Raw genomic sequence first — 24713 nt, forward strand, 5'->3', positions numbered from 1 at the left:
TTCATCGAAGTCAATCCCTTCAACTTGAGTGTATCCTTGAGCAACGAGACGAGCTTTGTTTCTGACAACTTGACCATGCTCATCTTGCTTGTTGCGATATATCCATTTAGTGCCTATTATATTGTGCTTACGAGGATCAGGACGCTTAACCAGTTCCCAAACATTATTCAACTCAAACTGCTCGAGCTCTTCTTGCATGGTTGAATCCATTCAGGTTCCATGAAGGCTTCATCAACTTTCTTGGGTTCAGATATTGAGACGAATGCGAAGTGCCCACAGAAGTTTGCTAGCTGGGTTGCCCTTGAACGAGTGAGTGGACCCGGTGCATTGATGATATCAGTTATCCTTTCAATCTGTACTTCATTTGCAACACGAGGATGGACAGGACGAAGATTTTGCTCTTGCTGATCATTGTCATCGTTAGAAGGATTGTCTTCAGGCTGAGCATTGTATTCAGGTTGATCAGGTGCAGAGATGATAAGTTCCTCTTCAGGCTGAGCTTCAGATGGTATGATTTCTCCAGTTCCCATAAGTTTGATTGATTCACTGGATGGAACTTCATCTAGCACATTTGGCAGGTGCTCTCTTTGCGAGCCGTTAGTCTCATCGAACCGCACATCCACAATTTCAACCAATTTATAGTGAAAGAGGTTGAAGACTCTATAGGAGTGCGAATCCTTTCCATATCCAAGCATAAAACCTTCATGTGCTTTTGGTGCAAATTTTGAAGTGTGATGTGGATCCTTGATCCAGCACCTGGCGCCAATTACTCTGAAGTAACTGACATTTGGCTTCTTGCCAGTAAGGATCTCATAGGATGTCTTGTTCAGAAGCTTGTGAAGATAAACACGGTTGATGATATGGCATGCAGTATCAATGGCTTCAGGCCAGAACTTTCTTGGAGTCTTGTATTCATCAAGCATCGTCCAGGCCATCTCAATAAGTGTTCTGTTCTTGCGTTCCACGACGCCATTCTGCTGCGGCGTGTACGGAGCTGAGAATTCATGTGTGATGCCCAAAGTATCAAGATAAGTATTTAGGCTAGTGTTCTTGAATTCAGTGCCATTGTCACTTCTGATGTGCTTGATCTTGACGCCGTAGTTGTTCATGGCTCGATTGGCGAAGCGTCTGAAGACATCATGCACTTCAGTCTTGTAGAGGATTATATGCACCCAAGTATATCTTGAATAATCATCAACAATGACAAAGCCATAGAGACAAGCAGTAGTAGTAAGAGTTGAGTAATGAGTGGGACCGAAAAGGTCCATGTGGAGCAGTTCGAAGGGTTGAGTCGTTGTCATGATTGTCTTCGAGGGATGCTTGGCCCTCGTCATCTTTCCTGCTTCACAGGCACCGCATAAGTGATCCTTCTTGAACTTGACGCCCTCGATGCCTATGACATGCTTCTTCTTTGCAAGGGTGTGCAGGTTCCTCATGCCAGCATGCCCTAGCCTCCGATGCTAGAGCCAGCATTCAGAAGCTTTTGCTAGAAGACATACGACAAGTTGTGGTCCTGCTGAGAAATCTACCACGTACAAATCATATTTCCGATACCCTTCAAAGACTAGAGACTTATCAGATTCCATTAGAACAAGGCAATTATATTTTACAAACATCACAATCATGTTCAAATCGCAAAGCATTGAGACAGACATTAAGTTGAAGCCAAGGGATTCAACAAGCATGACTTTATCCATGTGTTGATCCCTTGATATTGCAACTCTACCTAGACCCAATACCTTGCTTTTACCAGTGTCAGCAAATGTGATGTGACTTTTTTCAGATGGACGTAGGGTTGAGTCCATGAGAAGACTTCGCTTGCCAGTCATGTGATTAGTACACCCACTATCAATAATCCATTCTGAAGCAGATGGTGTCGTACCCTACAGTGCAGTTAGGGGGATAGGCTTCATGAAGAGAATTGTGAAGCATAAACATTTGACGAGCAAGTGGATTATGAAAGCTTAGATCGAGGTTAGGACTGATAGGGCAAGTAGCAAGCGACTCAGGAACAAAATACATAATAAGACCATTTGGGCATTTGATCTTGCGTCCTACAAGATGTTTAAGGTCCCCAGCAATAGCTTCAGACAAATTTGATTGTCGGCTGGAGACCTTTCCCTGCAAAAGAGAGTTAAGCTTTCTTAGCCACCCACATCTTCAAGGGTGGCTTCGAAGCAATGAGTCTAAGTACAACATCTGAGAATTTTGGCTTTGGAGCCCTAGCAAAAAGTCTTGCAGGTGGACAATAGTACTCATAAGAATAAGCAGAGTAGTTCTTGGTCTTATGAACATGGCGGTTTGATGAAACACGCTCATATTCATAGGCCTGAGTATGGCTTCCCTGCAAAACATTTGCATTAGTGCGACTCAGGTGAGTCCTTTGTCTGTATGAAGCCTCTGGACCATATGAAGCCTGTGGTCTGGGGTTTTTCTTCTTCACTTGTGGTGTCATGATGACATTCACAAGAAGATTCTCCAGCAACCTTTTCGGCACCCAGACTTTCTTCAAAGGTGGCCCATTCCTGCAGTTAGTACCAATATACCTGGCAAACACTTCACCATTCTGATTCTTAAACAGTTTATAGTTTGCATCAAAGGATTCATCAATAACAATGGGATTAGCACAATTGAAGCCTGACAGGGTGGATGGATCCACTGAGGGTTCCTTTGTAGCAACCCATGTGGTTTTGGGGTACTGCTCAGGTTTCCAGTAAGAGCCATCAGCATTCATTTTCCTTTCGAACCCAAGACCCTCTTTCCTAGGGTTTCGGTTCAGGATCTGCCTTTTGAGAACATCACATAGTGTCTAATGCCCTTTGAGACTTTTGTACATCCCTGTTTCAAGCAATGTCTTCAACCTTGCATTTTCATCAGCAATAGCAGCAGTATCCTCAGCAGAGGGGTTAGTTACCACATCAACAGTTGAAGATATTGCAATAGTAGCAGCAGTAGAACATCCAGCAACAGAAGTAGCATTGTCACGCTCAATGCATGTAAGACATGGTGGTTCAAATCCTTCCTGAGCGGGACTGATCTGTTTGAAGCGAAGTGACTCATTTTCCTTTTGAAGATCTTCATGAGCCGCTCTCAATTTCTCAAGATCTTGCTTCCTTTGAAGATAATCATAGGAAAGCTTTTCATGAGTTGTTGAGAGCGTTTCATGATGACTTTCAAGTTCCTCATACTTAACATGAAGATTTTTTATGTCTTCAATTAAGGACTGAGATCGAGTCATTTCAGCGTCTAACAGGTCATCGCTTTTGTCTAATAGTTTTTGAATATGTTCCATAGCTTTCTGTTGTTCAGTTGCAATTTTAGCAAGTGTTTTGTAGCTGGGTTTGGAACCACAATCAGAGTCATCTTCACTGGATGTTTGATAGTGAGTAGTGCGTGTGTTTACCTTGGCACCGCGTGCCATGAAGCAGTAGGTGGGAGCGGAGTAGTCCTTGTCATTTGCATCGGTGTCGGTGATGAAGTCATTGTCTCATCATAGTCAACTCCTTGAACTTGTCGAAAACCTTTCGCAACAAGTTGAGCTTTGTAGACAGTAACATTACCGTCAGTGTCAATCTTCTTCTTGAAGATCCATTTATTCTCGATGGCTTGCCGATCATCGGGCAAGTCAACCAAAGTCCATACTTTGTTCTCATACATCGATCCCATCTCAGATTTCATGGCCTCAAGCCATTTTGTGGAATCTGGGATCATCATCGCTTCCTCATAGTTCGTAGGTTCATCATGGTCAAGTAACATGACTTCCAGAACAGGATTACCGCACCACTCTGGTGCGGATCTTACTCTGGTTGACCTACGAGGTTCGGTAGTAACTTGATCTGAAGTTTCATGATCATTATCATTAGCTTCCTCACTAATTGGTGTAGGTGTCACAGGAACCGGTTTCTGTGATGAACTACTTTCCAATAAGGGAGCAGGTACAATTATCTCATCAAGTTCTACTTTCCTCCCACTCACTTCTTTCAAGAGAAACTCGCTCTCTAGAAAGGATCCATTCTTGGCAACAAATGTCTTGCCTTCGGATCTGTGATAGAAGGTGTACCCAACAGTTTCCTTTGGGTATCCTACGAAGTCACATTTCTTCGATTTAGGTTCGAGCTTATCAGGTTGAAGCTTTTTCACATAAGCATCGTAGCCCCAAACTTTAAGAAACGACAACTTTGGTTTCTTGCCAAACCACAGTTCATAAGGCGTCATCTCAACGGATTTCGATGGTGCCCTATTTAATGTGAATGCAGCCGTATCTAAAGCATAACCCCAAAATGTTAGTGGTAAATCAGTAAGAGACATCATAGATCGCACCATATCCAGTAAAGTACGATTACGACATCCGGATACACCATTATGCTGTGGTGTTCCGGGTGGCGTGAGTTGCGAAACTATTCCGCATTATTTCAAATGTAGACCAAACTCGTAACTCAAATATTCTCCTCCACGATCAGATCATAGAAACTTTATTTTCTTGTTACGATGATTTTTCACTTCACTCTAAAATTCTTTGAACTTTTGAAATGTTTCAGATTTATGCTTCATTAAGTAGATATACGCATATCTGCTCAAATCATCTGTGAAGGTGAAAAAATAACGATACCCGCCGCGAGCCTCAATATTCATCGGACCACATACATCAGTATGTATGATTTCCAATAAATCTGTTGCTTGCTCCATTGTTCCGGAGAACGACTGTCGGTGTCAAAACCAGCGGATCTCGGGTAGGGGGTCCCGAACTGTGCGTCTAGGCCGGATGGTAACAGGAGGCAAGGGACACGAAGTTTTACCTAGGTTCAGGCCCTCTCGATGGAGGTAAAACCCTATGTCCTGCTTGATTAATATTGATGATATGGGTAGTACAAGAGTAGATCTACCACAAGATCGGAGAGGCTAAACCCTAGAAGCTAGCCTATGGTATGATTGTATGTTGTCTATGTTGTCCTACGGACTAAAACCCTCCGGTTTATATAGACACCGGAGAGGGTTAGGGTTACACAAAGTCGGTTACAATGGTAGGAGATCTGTATATCCGTATCGCCAAGCTTGCCTTCCACGCCAAGGAAAGTCCTTCCGGACACGGGACGAAGTCTTCAATCTTGTATCTTCATAGTCCAGGAGTCCAGCTGAAGGTATAGTCCGGCCATCCGGACACCCCCTAATCCAGGACTCCCTCAGTAGCCCCTGAACCAGGCTTCAATGACGACGAGTCTGGCGCGCAGTTTGTCTTCAGCATTGCAAGGCGGGTTCCTCCTCCAAGTACTTCATAGAAGATTTTGAACACAAAGATAGTGTCCGGCTCTGCAAAATAAGTTTCCACATATTGCCATAGAGAGAACAATATTTACACAATTCTAATCTGCTGACGTATTCCATAGTGCGACACACCACGGCCAAGCCTTTATCCGAGTCGTTTCATTATCCCACCTCAGCGCGTTATGCGAGGCGGTTTCCTTGGCACGTCTTGTCAAAGCAGAGATCGTGTCCCCTTATTCCGGGATTCTCATCAATAGGGGCATGGGTAACCCAACCGCGCCATTGATTATGGCGCTTGGAGATAAGCGAGCTTTACCAGGCTGGTGGGGACATGTAGTTGCGTCCACCCATATAAGGGGATAAGGATCCACCTTTCCACCTACGCCTTCTTCCTCCTTTGCCTATCCATTTTTGCGCACTCGAGCTCCAGCACCCAAGTCCGCACTCACACCTCAACCTTCTCCAGCCATGTCTGGAGCAGGAGGCAAGTGGATGATCTCCTCCGTCATGGAGGGTCACATCAAAAAGATGAGGAAGGCCGGATACCTGTCTAACGACATCGCGTACCGGCTTCCCGAAAAGGGGCAGCTCATCCCCACCCCTAGGCCCCATGAGAGGGTGGTGTTCCTCCCCCATTTCCTCCGCGGACTGGGCTTCCCTCTTCACCCATTTGTCCGGGGGCTCATGTTCTACTACGGCCTGGATTTCCACGATCTGGCCCCGAACTTCGTCCTCAACATCTCGGCGTTTATCGTCGTGTGCGAGGCTTTCCTCCGCATCCGCCCCCATTTCGGCCTATGGCTCAAGACTTTCAACGTCAAGCCGAAGGTGGTGCGCGGCAACCAGGCGGAGTGCGGAGGCGCCATGGTTGGCAAGATGGCCAACGTCTTATGGCTCGAGGGCTCCTTTGTGGAGACCCTGAAGGGGTGGCAATCGGGGTGGTTTTACATCACCGAGCCGCGCGACGCCGAATGGGTCGCACCCCCCGAGTTCCGATCCGGACCCCCTACGCGGCTCACCTCCTGGAAGGAGACAGGCCTGTCTTGGGGTAAAAAAGGAGAGCTGACCGGACTCCAAACATGCATCCAAACCCTGGCGGACAAGAAGCTCAAACTTGTCAACATAGTCCAGGTTATGCTCATCCGCCTGATCCTCCCGTGTCAACAACGGGCTTTCAACCTGTGGGAGTTCGACCCGGCGCGGCACCAAACTCTGAGCAGGCTCTTCGACACGACGTACGAAGATGCCTGGAAGGTGCTTTTCAAGGCGCCGAGGCTCCCGCATCCGCTACCGAGGATCGCGGATTCAGTGCGCAACATCACGCTCTTGCGGTAAGCTGTTTTTTTCCTTTTACAGGGTATCAGTTTTTCATAGTTTGACTCCATGCGGGATCTAAGCTCCCTTTGCCCGAAGGCCCAGCGGACGCTCGCTTGGCGAAGCTGCTGGTTCCGGCACCCTATGTGGTGCCGGAGAAGAAGGCCGCGAAAAAGGCCACGGGGACTCGAAAGAGTGCCCGGCGCCAGGAGGTGTTGGATCCATCATCCGGCGGTTCCGAGGCACATTCCTCTCGTGAAGACGAGGAGGAAGAAGAAGAGACCTCTCCCCCTCCAGCGGGAGGAGAGAAGAAAAGGAAGGCCGCCCTCTCTGGGAGGCCGGAGGGTCCAAGAAGGGGAAAACCCTTCCTCCGGACTACTCCACCGACGCCGACGACGGCGAAGAGGAGTGGCAGCCCAGGGCCAAGCCCCTGGCAAAATCGTAAGTATCCGGACACCGGAGTAATTCATAGTATTCGTTTATTGCACAACTTTCTTACGCCGAATACGTTTATGCAGCCCGCCCAAAGACCGGCTCGACGCATCGTCGAGCGGCTCACTGGATTCGTCGGATGTGAACTCGCTTCCGACGGCTTCCTCCCCCCGCCCTACGGACAACACCGAAGTGTTGTCCCGACAGGTCCCAAGCCGGGAGGAGGTGGTCCTGGAGGCGCCGCAAGGCGACCTCCCGGACCCCAGGAGTAAAGGGGATGAAACCCCCCAGGGCTCCAAGTCCGGCTCCAGGCCGGACACCGCTCCGGAACCTTCAAAGGTTCTAGAGTCCGGCGGGGGACCTCCTTCCAAGAGGAGCAAGCCCACCGCGCCGGTGACCCTCGTCCAACCGGAGGCGCCGGACAGTATGTTGGAGGCGCTCCAAGGCGCCTCCATCGACGAGGAGCACCATGCTATTATGAGTGCGGTGGTCCAGAAGGTTCAGTCCGCCAAGAGCGGACTGACTGAAGCTTGTACTAGCCTTTTAACAGGCTTTGAGGTAAGTAAAGGATGTGTGAATAATATTACCGCATAAATAGTAGCCCCTGATGCTCTGTTGGGCGTTCGAGAAGAAAAGCCGAATAGAGGATCAAAGAATTCACAGGAGTCTAACAAAAGGAGTCAATATGCGTATGCAGGCTTCTCTGCTGGTGTCCGTCGCACTGACTGCAGAAGTGGACACGCTGAAGCAGAGCCTCGAGAAGTCCGAGCAAGAGCTCGGGTGTGCCAAGAAGCAGCTCGAGGAGAAGGAAGGTAAGAAATACCTTGTTTGAATATGTATAAAAAATGTGTAATTGCAAAAAATGACAGGACTATCGTTGCTATTGTAGGGGCCACGTCTGAGGTGGTGACCCTGAAGCAGGCGCTGGCCGAGGCCGAGAAGAGGGCGGCCACAGAGCGCACAGAGCGGGAGAAGTATGAGGCCGAGGTTGGCAAAGTGCGGCAAGAGCTCCAGGTTCTCATGAAGAAACATGAGAGTTTGGAGCTTGACTCGAAGACGCGAGCGTTCGAGCTCACGGCGGCTATTGAAAATGCCAAGTCTGCCAAGACCGAATCCCAGAAGACCCTTCAGGAGTTGGATAAGGTGAAGAAGATAGCGGCGGGTAAGGCATTCTTTATGCAAAGCAAACATATAAATGTGAGTTACTTGTTACTTACCCGAATCCGGAGCTCTCCAAGAGCGTTCGCAGATCTTCCCCGGAGTGTGTCCGATGCCGCCGCATTCTATCGAGCCGAGGAGGGCAGCTCGACAGAGAAGGTGTTCTGGTCTCAGTATGCTGAGGCCGGACACCCCGTACCCCTGAGCGACCAGCTGAAGCAGCTAGTCGAGCTCCACAAGGCGGCCGAACAGGCCATGAAGGGCCTCTTGGTCCGGCTGTGGCTTAGAGAGGCTTCGCCTGGGAGCTATTTCGGGCTGGTGCGGCGGCTGGTGGAGGCCTGTCCAAGGCTCGAAGTCATCAAGCGCTCTGTATGCATTGAAGGTGCCCGTAGGGCCCTTGCCCGTGCTAAGGTGCACTGGGGCATGCTGGATGCCGAGAAGCTTGTGAAGGACGGGCCACCGCCGGGGAAAGAGCATCGCAAGCCCGAGAATTACTATAAGGATGTTCTGAAGGGTGCCTGCCTTGTGGCGGATGAATGTTCCAGGGATGTAATTTTTGAGTGAAACTTGCTCGTTTTGTCCTGTGCGCTGGAAACTTGTTCATATGCGCTAAGCAATGCTATTTGTAATTTAAAATGTTACCTTCTGTGCGGCTGTTTATCAATTCTGAGAGATGGCGAGTCGTCGGCTTCTGCCCCCGTGCCGCTAGTGCTGGGGTGTTCGGGGATAAACCTAAGTGCTCTTTTTCCCATGTTTGGGTCCTTCGAGGGAGGCGCTCAGCCCAACGAAAAGGCAATCGGACTATAATGCGTGAACACTCTCACTTAGCCATAGAATTCTATAATTTTAAATTTCGGCGAAGCCCCTGGTATTCGGAAGACCGAGTTCGGGGCGCGATCCACGCCTTGGCCGGACAGAGCCGGCTCCTCGCCCTAAGAGGCATAAGTCTTTAGGGACTCGAAAGACCTCTCGAACAGCGACCAACTCTCGCCTCATCATGACAGTCAATTTTAGCTTTCTCCACTGAGGTGCTCGGCCCAGCTCAACTAGGGCACAATCGCAGTGGTTCTCCTAGTGCTACCTTAGCCGATATAGCGGAACATAAGGCACCAAAACATAGGAGCCGGGCAAACCCAACTATTGACCCAAGACATGATTCGGAGCCGATGCATATAATGCTATAAAGTTCGGGGTGCCGCACTTGTTAAAGTGTTCAGACTTCTCACACCATATCGAGGGGTACTAAAGCCCCTGGCATATTTTGGCCATACCAAATTGTATGGGTGCAACATGTCGTTAAGGAACATATATTTATAAAAAGGTAATGCAAAAATAGACAAAAGCTATGCATTATTTATTAAAAATAGCTGCGATCAAAGCAGAACGATACAAATAATGCGACAAAAAGTTGGACTATTTAACATGTCTGCTCCAGGGGCAAGCTGTGGAATAGTATGCGAAATAGGTATACTGCTCGTGATAGAGACCACCTATGAGTTCCGAAATGCGGCGTGGCTTGTCTGCCTCCCGGGTTCTTGCATCATTTGTGCGGCAATTGAACTGCCGAACAGGCCTTCCGAAGGGTGGAGTCCTGAAAATAAGAGAAAATTAAAAAATCGGCAACCCCCGGTACGGTTTAAGACGCGTTTCGGGCGTGCTGTGATGGTGCCCCTCCCCCTGTACCCATGGTATTTTTAGGGCGTAGTTATGTACGCGAAGCACTGATGTCGCCTTTTTGCGAGGGTTGGGGTTGGGGCCGCATTGCTACGCCTGCTCGAAATGTGCCAGGCGGTCTTGTTGTAGGTTACTCCGGGCGCGCTTGACGATGTCCGGTCGTTTAATGGCCGGACTGGAGAACTGCCTGGAGAGGCTGCTTTGTACTTCCGCTGCAAGGGCCGCCGTGTGCTCCTCCGTTCGGAGGGAGCGTTCGGTGTTTCCATTGACCGTAATTACTCCTCGAGGGCCTGGCATCTTGAGCTTAAGGTATGCGTAGTGTGGTACCGCATTGAACTTGGCGAATGCGGTTTGCCCGAGCAGTGCGTGATAACCACTGCAGAACGGGACTATGTCGAAGATTAACTCCTCGCTTCGGAAATTATCCGGAGATCCGAAGACCACTTCAAGTGTGACTGAGCCTGTACAGTTGGCCTCTACACCTGGTATTACGCCTTTAAAGGTCATTTTGGTGGGCTTAATCCTCGAGGGATCTATGCCCATTTTCCGCACTGTATCCTAGTAAAGCAGGTTCTGGCTGCTGCCGCCGTCCATAAGGACTCTAGTGAGATGAAATCCGTCAATAATTGGGTCTAGAACCAATGCAGCGAATCCGCCATGACGGATGCTAGTGGGATGGTCCCTTCGGTCAAAAGTGATCGGGCAGGAGGACCATGGGTTGAATTTTGGGGCGACTGGCTCTACCGCGTATACGTCCCTTAAAGCGCGCTTCCGCTCCCTTTTGGGGACGTGGGTTGCGTATATCATGTTCACCGTCCGCACTTGTGGGGGAAAACCCTTCTGTCCACTTTTGTTCAGCGGCTGGGGCTCCTCGTTGTCATCGCTATGCAGCCCCTTATCTTAATTTTTGCCGTTTAACTTGCCTGCCTGCTTGAACACCCAACAATCCCTGTTGGTGTGATTGGCCGACTTTTCGGGGGTGCCATGTATTTGGCACAAGCGGACGAGTATTCGGTCCAAACTGGATGGGCCCCTAGGATTCCTTTTGAATGGCTTTTTTCGCTGACCGGATTTAGAGCCTCTGAATTTGGCATTAACTGCCGTATCCTCAGCATTGTCGCTATTAATGCGGCGCTTCTGCTTGTTGCGATGCGACCTGCCGCTACTGTCTCTGGCATCCGAATTACCAGGGTTCTTGGTCATATTGTTGCTACGAGCGAGCCAGCTATCTTCTCCCGCGCAAAAGCGGGTCATGAGTGTCGTGAGTGCTGCCATAGATTTCGGCTTTTCCTGTCCAAGGTGCCGGGCCAGACACTCGTCACGGATATTGTGCTTGAAGGCTGCTAGGGCCTCCGCGTCCGGACAGTCGACTATTTGATTTTTCTTTGTTAGGAACCGTGTCTAGAATTGCCTGGCCGATTCCTCTGGCTGCTGAATTACGTGACTTAGGTCATCGGCGTCTGGGGGTCGCACATAAGTGCCCTGGAAATTGTCGAGGAATGCGGCTTCCAGGTCCTCCCAAAAACTGATTGATCCCGTTGGCAAGTTGTTAAGCCAATGCCGAGCCGGTCCTTTAAGCTTGAGTGGGAGGTATTTGATGGCGTGGAAATCATCACCGCGGGCCATGTGGATATGAAGGACATAATCCTCGATCCATACCACAGGATCTGTTGTGCCATCATATGATTCGATGTTTACGGGTTTGAAACCCTCAGGGATTTTATGATCCATTATTTCGTCTGTGAAGCATAGTGGGTGTGCGGCGCCTCTGTATTGGGCTATATCACGACGTAGCTCCAATGAGCTTTGTCTGTTGTGTTCGGCCCTGCCGAATTTGTGGCCGGCGTGACGGTTATCGTCTCGAGCCATGGGGCGCCCGCGCGATCCATAGATCAATCTTGTTTGCCTTGCCTTGTCCTCCAACATATCTCGCAAGTCTGGCGCATATTCCCGTGCCTTGGTACGGGGTGCGGCTTGAGTGGAGGGCCGAGAGGCCTCTCTGTCCCGGCCACGAGGTGGTCGGTCGGCCGCATCAAGTGCTTCCTCCTCTAGTCGGGGTAGCAACCTGCGCTTTGGGTAGCTCTTGGAGGGGCGTTCGAGTTTATGCTCTTCAGCCGCAAGGACTTCAGTCCATCTGTCGACTAGCAAATCTTGATCAGCTCTAAGCTGTTGCTGCTTTTTCTTGAGGCTTCTTGCCGTGGCCATAAGCCTGCGTTGAAAACGCTCTTGCTCAACGGAATCCTCTGGCACGACGAATTCGTCATCGTCGAGGCTTGCCTCGTCTTCGGAGGGAGGCATATAATTATCGTCCTCGACCTCTATGTCAGCCACCTTCTCATGAGGGTTGGTTTCTCCATCCTCCTATGCTAAATCTTGCTGGAGGGGGTTTTCTTCGGTGCTTTTCGGAGTGTTATTATCTCCCGTGCTGGAATCACCGCATTTGTTTTGGCGGGATTTTGAGCGGCGCCGCTGACGCCGGCGCTTAGGCTGTTTTTTGGAGGGGTCATCCTCCGCTGTTCCGTCGCCATCTCCTTCTTTTGGGGTGTCCACCATGTATATGTCATATGACGAGGTGGCTTCCAGGGCCTAGTAGGCGCTGGTTCTTCATCATCTCCTTCATCGGCGTCCATACCGTCGATGTCTTCGGAGTCGAAGTCGAGTATGTCGGTTAAATCGTCGACAGTGGCTACAAAGTGGGTGGTGGGTGGGCTTTGAATTTCTTCATCGTCCGAATCCCAACCTTGCTGACCGCAGTCCGGCCAGGACTCTCCTGATAAAGAGAGATACTTCAGTGTCTTCAGAATATCGCTGAAAGGCGAGTGCTGAAAGATGTCCGCGGTAGTAAACTCCATGATCGGCGCCCAATCGGATTCGATCGGCAGGGGCGCGGAGGGTTCGGAGTCCGGAGAGGAGTCTGGCTCCTTGGAGTCATGAATCTCGCGGAGTACAGGGCTGGTGTTCGGCTCAATCGTCATTGGGATCGCAGCCCTCGAGGTGGCGTCCAACCGCCCATCCTCGATTGGTGCCGTTGGCTCCGACTTAAGGGTTGAAGCTGATGTGGGTATGGCCTTCGGGGCACTGTTCGGCGGCAGAGCTAGATCATGCCCGTCGGGACAGTGCGGCACGCTCGGCAGTGGCTCGAATCCGTCGAAGATCAAGTCCCCGCGGATGTCAGCCGTGTAGTTTAAATTTCCAAATCTGACCTGACGGCCAGGGGCGTAGCTTTCGATCTGCTCCAGATGGCCAAGTGAATTAGCCCGTAGTGCGAAGCCGCCGAAGACGAAGATCTGTCCGGGGAGGAAAGTCTCACCCTGGACTGCATCGCTATTGATGATCGTAGGAGCCATCGAGCCTGACGGCGATGACACAGAGGAACTCTTAATGAAAGCAGCAATGTCGGTGTCAAAACCGGCGGATCTCGGGTAGGGGGTCCTAAACTGTGTGTCTAGGCCGGATGGTAATAGGAGGCAAGGGACACGAAGTTTTACCCAGGTTCGGGCCCTCTCGATGGAGGTAAAACCCTACGTCCTGCTTGATTAATATTGATGATATGGGTAGTACAAGAGTAGATCTACCACGAGATCGGAGAGGCTAAACCCTAGAAGCTAGCCTATGGTATGATTGTATGTTGTCTATGTTGTCCTACGGACTAAAACCCTCCGGTTTATATAGACACCGGAGAGGGTTAGGGTTACACAAAGTCGGTTACAATGGTAGGAGATCTGTATATCTGTATCGCCAAGCTTGCCTTCCACGCCAAGGAAAGTCCTACCCAGACACGGGACAAAGTCTTCAATCTTGTATCTTCATAGTCCAGGAGTCCGGCTGAAGGTATAGTCCGGCCATCCGGACACCCCCTAATCCAGGACTCCCTCAACGGCGTTTTAGTCATCTTGCCCATGAGGCATGGTTTGCAAGTACCAAGTGATTCATAATCAAGTGATTCTAGAAGTCCATCAATATGGAGTTTCTTCATGCGCTTTACACCAATATGACCCAAACGGCAGTGCCACAAATAAGTTGCACTATCATTATCAACTCTGCATCTTTTGGCTTCAACATTATGAATATGTGTATCACTACTCTTGAGATTCAACACAAATAGACCACTCGGTGCATGACCATAAAAGATATTACTCATATAAATAGAACAACCATTATTCTCAGATTTAAATGAATAACCGTCTCGCATCAAACAAGATACAGATATAATGTGCATGCTTTACGCTGGCACCAAATAACAATTATTCAGGTCTAAAACTAATCCCGAAGGTAGATGTAGAGGTAGCGTGCCGACGGCGATCACATCGACTTTGGAACCATTTCCCATGCGCATCGTCACCTCGTCCTTAGCCAGTCTTTGCTTAATATGTAGTCCCTGTTTCGAGTTGCAAATATTAGCAACAAAACCAGTATCAAATACCCAGGTGCTACTGCGAGCTCTAGTAAGGTACACATCAATAACATGTATATCACATATACCTTTGTTCACCTTGCCATCCTTCTTATCCGCCAAATACCCGGGGCAGTTCCGCTTCCAGTGACCAGTCTGTTTGCAGTAGAAGAAATGAGTCTCAGGCTTAGGTCCAGACCTGGATTTCTTCTCCTGAGCAACAACTTGTTTTCTGTTCTTTTTGAAGTTCCCCTTCTTCATCCCTTTACCGTTTTTCTTGAAACTGGTGGTCTTGTTGACCATCAACACTTGATGCTCCTTCTTGATTTCTACCTCTGCTTCTTTTAGCATTGCGAAGAGCTCAGGAATTGTCTTATTCATCCCTTGCATATTATAGTTCATCACGAAGCTCTTGTAGCTTGGTGGCAGTGATTGAAGAACTCTGTCAATGACACTATCAACATGAAGATTAACTCCCAGTAGAGTCAAGTGGTTATGATACCCAGACATTCTGAGTATATGTTCACTGACAAAACTATTCTCCTCCATCTTGGAGCTGTAGAACTTATTAGAGACTTCATATCTCTCAATCCGGGCATTTGCTTGAAATATTAACTTCAACTCCTGGAACATCTCATATGCTCCATGACGTTCAAAACATCATTGAAGTCCCGGTTCTAAGCCGTAAAGCATGGCACACTAAACTATCGAGTAGTCATCAGCTTTACTCTGCCAGTCGTTCTTAACGTCATCAATAGCATCTGCAGAAAGCTTGGCACCTAGCGGTGCTTCCAGGATGTAATTCTTCTATGTAGCAATGAGGATAATCCTCAAGTTACAGACCCAGTCCGTGTAATTGCTACCATCATCTTTCAACTTTGCTTTCTCAAGGAACGCATTAAAATTCAACGGAACAACAACATGGGCCATCTATCTACAATAACATAGACAAGCAAAATACTATCAGGTACTAAGTTCATGATAAATTTAAGTTCAATTAATCATATTACTTTAGAACTCCCACTTAGATAAACATCCCTCTAATCATCTAGGTGATCACGTGATCCATATCAACTAAACCATAACCGATCATCACGTGAAATGGAGTAGTTTTCAATGGTGAACATCACTATGTTGATCATATCTACTATATGATTCACGCTCGACCTTCCGGTCTCAGTGTTCCGAGGCCATATCTGCATATGCTAGGCTCGTCAAGTTTAACCCGAGTATTCTGCGTGTGTAAAATTGTCTTACACCCGTTGTAGACGAACGTTGAGCTTATCACACTCGATCATCACGTGGTGTCTTGGCACGACGAACTTTGGCAACGGTGCATACTCAGGGAGAACACTTTTACCTTGAAATTTAGTGAGAGATCATCTTATAATGCTACCGTCAAACAAAGCAGAATAATATGCATAAAGGATAAACATCACATGTAATCAATATAAGTGATATGATATGGCCATCATCATCTTGTGCCTTTGATCTCCATCTCCAGAGCACCGTCATGATCACCATCATCACCGGCGTGACACCTTGATCTCCATCGTAGCATCATTTTCGTCTTGCCATCTATTGCTTCTATGACCATCGCTACCGCTTAGTGATAAAGTAAAGCAATTACAGGGAGATTGCATTGCATACAATAAAGCGACAACCATATGGATCCTGCCAGTTGCCGATAACTCCGTTACAAAACATGATCATCTCATACAATAAATATAGCATCATGTCTTGACCATATCACATCACAACATGCCCTGCAAAAACAAGTTAGACGTCCTCTACTTTGTTGTTGCAAGTTTTACATGGCTGCTACAGGCTGAGCAAGAACCGTTCTTACCTACTGATAACCCACAAGTATAGGGTGTCGCAACAGTTTTTGAGGGTAGAGTATTCAAGCCAAATTTATTGATTCGACACAAGGGGAGCCAAAGAATATTCTCAAGTATTAGCAGCTGAGTTGTCAATTCAACCACACCTGGAAACTTAATATCTGCAGCAAAGTGTTTAGTAGCAAAGTAATATGATAGTGGTGATAACGGTAACAAAATGTAACAGTAGTAAAAGTAATATTTTTGGTATTTTGTAGTGATGATAGCAATAGCAACGGAAAAGTAAATAAGTGGAGAACAATATATGGAAAGCTCGTAGGCAATGGATCGGTGACGGAGAATTATGTCGGATGCGGTTCATCATGTAACAGTCATAACCTAGGGTGACACAGAACTAGCTCCAGTTCATTGATATAATGTAGGCATGTATTCCGAACATAGTCATACGTGCTTATGGAAAAGAACTTGCATGACATCTTCTGTCCTACCCTCCCGTGGCAGCGGGGTCCTTACGGAAACTAAGGGATATTAAGGCCTCCTTTTAATAGAGAACCGGAACAAAGCAATAACACATAGTGAATACATGAACTCCTCAAACTACGGTCATCACCGGTAAGTATCCCGATTATAGTCACTTCGGGGTTAACGGATCATAACACATAATAGGTGACTATAGACTTGCAAGATAGGATCAAGAACACTCATATATTGATGAAAACATGATAGGTTCAGATCTGAAATCATGGCACTCGGGCCCTAGTGACAAGCATTAAGCATAGCAAAGTCATAGCAACATCAATCTCAGAACATAGTGGACACTAGGGATCAAACCCTAACAAAACTAACTCGAATACATGATAGATCCCAACCAACCCATCACCGTCCAGCAAGCCTACAATGGAATTACTCACGCACGGCGGTGAGCATCATGAAATTGGTGATGGAGGATGGTTGATGATGACGATGGCGATGGATTCCCCTCTCTGGAGCCCCGAACGGACTCCAGATCAGCCCTCCCGAGAGGTTTTAGGGCTTGGCGGCGGCTCCGTATCGTAAAACGCGATGATTTCTTCTCTCTGATTTTTCTCTCATCGAAACTCAATATATGGAGGTGGAGTTGGAGTCAGAGAGGCAACAGGGGGCCCACGAGGTAGGGGGGCGCGCCCTAGGGGGACAGGCGCGCCTCCCACCCTCGTGGCAAGACGGTGGCCCCCCTGGCCTTCATCTTTGGCAGGTATTTTTCTTATTTTTTGAAAAGTGTCTCCGTGAAGTTTCAGGTCATTCCGAGAACGTTTGCTCTTGCACACAAATAACACCATGGTAATTTTGCTGGAAACAGCGTCAGTCCGGGTTAGTTCCATTCAAATCATGCAAGTTAGAGTCCAAAACAAGGGCAAAAGTGTTCGGAAAAGTAGATACGTTGGAGACGTATCAACTCCCCCAAGCTTAAACCTTTGCTTGTCATCAAGCAATTTAGTTGATAAACTGAAAGTGATAAAGAAAAACTTTTACAAACTCTGTTTGCTCTTGTTGTTGTAAATATGTAAAGCCAGCATTCAAGTTTTCAGCAAAGATTATAACTAACCACATTTGCAATAACGCAAAGGTCTCAAGTTTACTCATATCAATAGCATAATCAACTAGCGAGCCATAATAATAAAACTCAGATGACAACACTTTCTCAAAGCAATCATAATATGATATAACAGGATGGTATCTCGCTAGCCCTTTCTGAGACCACAAAACATAAATGCAGAGCACCTTTTAAGACCAAGGACTGACTAGACATTGTAATTCATGGTAAAAGAGATCCAGTCAAGTCATACTCAATGTAAACTAATAGTAATGAATGCAAATGACAGCGGTGCTCTCCAACTGGTGCTTTTTAATAATAGGATGATGACTCAATATAAAAGTAAATAGATAGGCCCTTCGCAGAGGGAAGCAGGGATTTGTAGAGGTGCCAGAGCTCAGTTTTGAAACAGAGGTGAATAATATTTTGAGCGGTATACTTTCATTGTCAACATAACAACCAAGAGATGGAGATATCTTCCATGCTACACACATTATAGGCGGTTCCCTGAAGGAAATATGCCCTAGAGGCAATAATAAAGTTATTATTTATTTCCTCATATCATGATAAATGTTTATTATTCATGCTAGAATTGTATTAACCGGAAACATGATACATGTGTGAATACATAGACAAACATATAGTCACTAGTATGCCTCTACTTGACTAGCTCATTAATCAAAGATGGTTATGTTTCCTAACCATTGACATGTGTTGTCATTTGATTAATGGGATCACATCATTAGGAGAATGAGGTGATTGACATGACCCATCCCGTTAGCTTAGCACTTGATCATTTAGTATTCTGCTATTGCTTCCTTCATGACTTATACATGTTCCTGTAACTATGAGAATTGTGTAACTCCCGTTTACCGGAGGAACACTTTGGGTACTACCAAACGTCACAACGTAACTGGGTGATTATAAAGGAGTACTACAGGTGTCTCCGAAGGTACATGTTGAGTTAGCATAATTCGAGATTAGGTTTTGTCACTCCGATTGTCGGAGAGGTATCTCTGGGCCCTCTCGGCAATGCTCATCACCTAAGCCTTGCAAGCATGTAACTAATGAGTTGGTTATAAGATGAAGTATTACAGAACGAGTAAATAGACTTGTCGATAACGAGATTGAACTAGGTATTGGATACCGACGATCGAATCTCGGACAAGTAACATACCGATGACAAAGGGAACAACGTATGTTGTTATGCGGTTTGACCGATAAAGATCTTCGTAGAATATGTAGGAACCAATATGGGCATCCAGGTCCCGCTATTGGTTATTGACCAGAGATGTGTCTCAGTCATGTCTACATCGTTCTCGAACCGTAGGGTCCACACGCTTAAGGTTTCGATGACAGTTATATTATGAGTTTATGTATTTTGATGTGCCGAAGGTTGTTCGGAGTCCCGGATATGATTACGGACATGACGAGGAGTCTCGAAATGGTCGAGACATAAAGATTGATATATTGGACGGATATATTTGGACACCGGAAAGGTTCCGGAGAAGTTTGGAGCCCCGGAAGGTTACCGGAACCCCCCGGGAGGTATATGGGCCTTATTGGGCCCATGTAGGAGGAAGAGAGAAGGAGCAAGGGAAGGGGGCGCGCCCCCCCAAGCCCAATCCGAATTGGGGAGGGGGGCCGGCCCCCCCTTTCCTTTCTCCTTCCCCCTCTTCCTATTACTACTACTAGTACTACTTCCTAATACTAGTACTCTTTCCTTCCCCCTCCAAATAAGATAAGGAAAAGAGAGGGAAACCTACTTCCTCATGGCGCGCCCCCCTAGGGCCGGCCACCTCCTCCCTCCCTCCTTTATATACGGGGGTAGGGGGGCACCCTAGAACACACAAGTTGATCATTGATCGTTCCTTAGCCGTGTGCGGTGCCCCCCTCCACGATATTACACCTCGGTCATATTGTAGCGGTGCTTAGGCGAAGCCCTGCAACAGGAGAACATCAAGATCGTCACCACGCCGTCGTGCTGACGGAACTCCCCCTCGGCGCCTCTGCTGGATCGGAGATCGAGGGTGTACGCGTGTACGCGTGTCAAGAACTCGGAGGTGCCGGAGTAACGGTACTTGGATCGGTTGAACCGGAGGACGTACGACTACTTCCTCTACATTGCGTCAACGCTTCCGCTTCGGTCTACGAGGGTACGTAGACAACACTCTCCCCTTGTTGCTATATCATCACCATGATCTTGCGTGTGCGTAGGAAATTTTTTGAAATTACTACGTTCCCCAACAGTGGCATCCGAGCCTAGGTTTTATGTGTTGATGTTATATGCACGAGTAGAACACAAGTAAGTTGTGGACGATATAAGTCATACTGCCTACCAGCAGGTCATATTTTGGTTCAGCGGTATTGTGAGATGAAGCGGCCCAGACCGACATTACGCGTACGCTTACGCGAGACTGGTTTCACCGTTACGAGCACTCGTGCTTAAAGGTGGCTGGCGGGTGTCTGTCTCTCTCACTTTAGTTGAACCGAGTGTGGCTATGCCCGGTCCTTGTGAAGGTTAAAACGGAGTCTATTTGACAAACTATCATTGTGGTTTTGATGCGTAGGTGAGATTGGTTCTTGCTTAAGCCCGTAGCAGCCACGTAAAATTTGCAACAACAAAGTAGAGGACGTCTAACTTGTTTTTGCAGGGCATGTTGTGATGTGATATGGCCAAGACATGATGCTATATTTTATTGTATGAGATGATCATGTTTTGTAACCGAAGTTATCGGCAACTGGCAGGAGCCATATGGTTGTCGCTTTATTGTATGAAATGCAAACGCCCTGTAATTGCTTTACTTTATCACTAAGCGGTAGCGATAGTCGTAGAAGCAATAGATGGCGTAACGACAACGATGCTACGATGGAGATCAAGGTGTCACGCCGGTGACGATGGTGATCACGACGGTGCTTCGAAGATGGAGATCACAAGCACAAGATGATGATGGCCATATCATATCACTTATATTGATTGCATGTGATGTTTATCCTTTATGCATCTTATCTTGCTTTGATTGACAATAGCATTTTAAGATGATCTCTCACTAATTATCAAGAAGTGTTCTCCCTGAGTATGCACCGTTGCGAAAGTTCTTCGTGCTGAGACACCACGTGATGATCGGGTGTGATAGGCTCTACGTTCAAATACAACGGGTGCAAAACAGTTGCACACGCGGAATACTCAGGTTATACTTGACGAGCCTAGCATATACAGATATGGCCTCGGAACACGGGGACCGAAAGGTCGAGCGTGAATCATATAGTAGATATGATCAACATAGAGATGTTCACCATTGAAACTACTCCATCTCACGTGATGATCGGACATGGTTTAGTTGATTTGGATCACGTAATCACTTAGATGACTAGAGAGATGTCTGTCTAAGTGGGAGTTCTTTAGTAATATGATTAATTGAACTTAAATTTATCATGAACTTAGTACCTGATAGTATTTTGCTTGTCTATGTTTGTTTGTAGATAGATGGCTCGTGCTATTGTTCCGTTGAATTTTAATGCGTTCCTTGAGAAAGCAAAGTTGAAAGATGATGGTAGCAATTACACGGACTGGGTCCGTAACCTGAGGATTATCCTCATTGCTGCACAGAAGAGTTACGTCCTGGAAGCACCGCTGGGTGTCAGGCCTGCTGCTGATGCAACTGACAACGTTAAGAACGTCTGGCAGAGCAAAGCTGATGACTACTCTATAGTTCAGTGTGCCATGCTTTACGGCTTAGAACCGGGTCTTCAACGACGTTTTGAACGTCATGGGGCATATGAGATGTTCCAGGAGTTGAAGTTAATATTTCAATCAAATGCCCGGATTGAGAGATATGAAGTCTCCAATAAGTTCTACAGCTGCAAGATGGAGGAGAACAGTTCTGTCAGTGAGCATATACTCAAAATGTCTGGGTATAATAATCACTTGATTCAACTGGGAGTTAATCTTCCGGATGATAGCGTCATTGACAGAATTCTCCAATCACTGCCACCAAGCTACAGGAGCTTTGTGATGAACTATAATATGCAAGGGATGAACAAGACTATTCCCGAGCTCTTCGCGATGCTGAAAGCCGTGGAGGTAGAAATCAAAAAGGAGCATCAAGTGTTGATGGTCAACAAGACCACTGGTTTCAAGAAAAGGGGCAAAGGGAAGAAGAAGGGGAACTTCAAAAGGAACGGCAAACAAGTTGCTGCTCAAGTGAAGAAACCCAAGTCTGGACCTAAGCCTGAAACTGAGTGCTTCTACTGCAAGCAGACTGGACACTGGAAGCGGAACTGCCCCAAGTATTTGGCGGATAAGAAGGATGGCAAAGTGAACAAAGGTATATGTGATATACATGTTATTGATGTGTACCTTACTAATGCTCGCAGTAGCACCTGGGTATTTGATACTGGTTCTGTTGCTAACATTTGCAACTCGAAACAGGGACTACAGATTAAGCGAAGATTAGCTAAGGACGAGGTAACGATGCGCGTGGGAAATGGTTCCAAAGTCGATGTGATCGCGGTCGGCACGCTACCTCTACATCTACCATCGGGATTAGTTTTAGACCTGAATAATTGTTATTTGGTGCCTGCGTTGAGCATGAACATTATATCTGGATCTTGTTTGATGCGAGACGGTTATTCATTTAAATCAGAGAATAATGGTTGTTCTATTTATATGAGTAATATCTTTTATGGTCATGCACCCTTGAAGAGTGGTCTATTTTTATTAAATCTCGATAGTAGTGATACACATATTCATAATGTTGAAGCCAAAAGATGCAGAGTTGATAATGATAGTGCAACATATTTGTGGCACTACCGTTTAGGTCATATCGGTGTAAAACGCATGAAGAAACTCCATACTGATGGACTTCTGGAATCACTTGATTATGAATCACTTGGTACTTGCGAACCGTGCCTCATGGGCAAGATGACCAAAACACCGTTCTCCGGATCTATGAAGAGAGCAACAGATTTGTTGGAAATCATACATACAGATGTATGTGGTCCGATGAATGTTGAGGCTCGTGGCGGATATCGTTATTTTCTCACCTTCACAGATGATTTGAGCAGATATGGGTATATCTACTTGATGAAGCACAAGTCTGAAACATTTGAAAAGTTCAAAGAATTTCAGAGTGAAGTAAAAAATCATCATAACAAGAAAATAAAGTTTCTACGATCTGATCGTGGAGGAGAATATTTGAGTTACGAGTTTGGTTTACATTTGAAACAATGTGGAATAGTTTCGCAACTCATGCCACCTGGAACACCACAGCGAAATGGTGTGTCCGAATGTCGTAATCGTACTTTACTTGATATGGTGCAATCTATGATGTCTCTTACCGATTTACCGCTATCGTTTTGGGGTTATGCTTTAGAGACGGCCGCATTCACGTTAAATAGGGCACCATCAAAATCCGTTGAGACGACGCCTTATGAACTGTGGTTTGGCAAGAAACCAAAGTTGTCGTTTCTCAAAGTTTGGGGCTGCGATGCTTATGTGAAGAAACTTCAACCAGATAAGCTCGAACCCAAATCGGAGAAATGTGTCTTCATAGGATACCCAAAGGAGACAATTGGGTACACCTTCTATCACAGATCTGAAGGCAAGATTTTCGTTGCTAAAATCGGATCCTTTCTAGAGAAGGAGTTTCTCTCGAAAGAAGTGAGTGGGAGGAAAGTAGAACTTGATGAGATAACTGTATCTACTCCCTTATTGGAAAGTAGTTCATCACAAGAACCGGTTCCTGTGACAACTACACCAATTAGTGAGGAAGCTAATGATATTGATCATGAAACTTCAGATCAAGTTTCTACTGAACCTCGTAGGTCTACCAGAGTAAGATCCGCACCAGAGTGGTACGGAAATCCTATTCTGGAAGTCATGTTACTAGACCATGATGAACCTACGAACTATGAGGAAGCGATGATGAGCCCAAATTCCACAAAATGGCTAGAGGCCATGAAATCTGAGATAGGATCCATGTATGAAAACAAAGTATGGACTTTGGTTGACTTACCCGATGATCGGCAAGCCATTGAGAATAAATGGATCTTTAAGAAGAAGACTGACGCTGATGGTAATGTTACTGTCTACAAAGCTCGACTTGTTGCAAAAGGTTTTCGACAAGTTCAAGGGGTTGACTACGATGAGACTTTCTCACCCGTAGCGATGCTTAAGTCTGTCCGAATCATGTTGGCTATTGCTGCATTTCATGATTATGAAATTTGGCAAATGGATGTCAAGACTGCATTCTTGAATGAATTTCTAGAAGAAGAGTTGTATATGATGCAACCTGAAGGTTTTGTTGATCCAAAAGGTGCTGACAAAGTGTGCAAGCTCCAACGTTCCATTTATGGACTGGTGCAAGCATCTCGGAGTTGGAATAAACGTTTTGATAGTGTGATCAAAGCATATGGCTTTATACAGACTTTTGGAGAAGCCTGTATTTACAAGAAAGTGAGTGGGAGCTCTGTAGCATTTCTAGTTTTATATGTTGATGACATATTATTAATTGGAAATGATATAGAATTTCTAGATAGCATAAAGGGATACTTGAATAAAAGTTTTTCTATGAAAGACCTCGGTGAAGCTGCTTACATATTGGGCATCAAGATCTATAGAGATAGATCAAGACGCTTAATAGGACTTTCACAAAGTACATACCTTGACAAAATTTTGAAAAAGTTCAAAATGGATCAGGCAAAGAAAGGATTCTTTCCTGTGCTACAAGGTGTGAAGTTGAGTCAAACTCAATGCCCGACCACAGCAGAAGATAGAGAGAAAATGAAAGATGTTCCCTATGCTTCAGCCATAGGCTCTATCATGTATGCAATGCTGTGTACCAGACCTGACGTATGCTTAGCAATAAGCTTGGCAGGTAGGTACCAAAGTAATCCAGGAGTGGATCACTGGACAGCGGTCAAGAACATCCTGAAATACCTGAAAAGGACTAAGGATATGTTTCTCGTATATGGAGGTGACAAAGAGCTAGTCGTAAATGGTTACGTCGATGCAAGCTTTGACACTGATCCGGACGATTCTAAATCGCAGACCGGATATGTGTTT

The sequence above is a fragment of the Triticum aestivum genome, chromosome 2A (assembly GCF_018294505.1).
Source record: "Triticum aestivum cultivar Chinese Spring chromosome 2A, IWGSC CS RefSeq v2.1, whole genome shotgun sequence".
In the NCBI taxonomy this organism is placed as follows: domain Eukaryota; kingdom Viridiplantae; phylum Streptophyta; class Magnoliopsida; order Poales; family Poaceae; genus Triticum; species Triticum aestivum.